This window comes from Megalopta genalis, unplaced genomic scaffold (genome assembly GCF_051020955.1).
Source record: "Megalopta genalis isolate 19385.01 unplaced genomic scaffold, iyMegGena1_principal scaffold0038, whole genome shotgun sequence".
Lineage (NCBI taxonomy): Eukaryota > Metazoa > Arthropoda > Insecta > Hymenoptera > Halictidae > Megalopta > Megalopta genalis.
The window spans coordinates 1,999,617-2,000,000 of NW_027476107.1; positions in this window are offsets into that span (position 1 = coordinate 1,999,617).

Consider the following 384-nt stretch of genomic DNA (forward strand, 5'->3'; position numbering starts at 1 on the left):
ATGAAAATTTTATAACCAAGTACCAACGGCGTATTGCTTTCGTTCGGATAATGGAGATTTTACAACCAAGTACCAGCGGTTTCTGTCTTATAATTAAATTATTATAATAAAATAAAGTACCAGCGGCGTGTTACTTTCGTTCGGATAATGGAGATTTTACAACCAAGTACCAGCGGTTTCTGTCTTATAATTAAATTATTATAATAAAATAAGGTACCAGCGGCGTGTTACTTTCGTTCGGATAATGGAGATTTTACAACCAAGTACCAGCGGTTTCTGTCTTATAATTAAATTATTATAATAAAATAAAGTACCAGCGGCGTGTTACTTTCGTTCGGATAATGGAGATTTTACAACCAAGTACCAGCGGTTTCTGTCTTATAA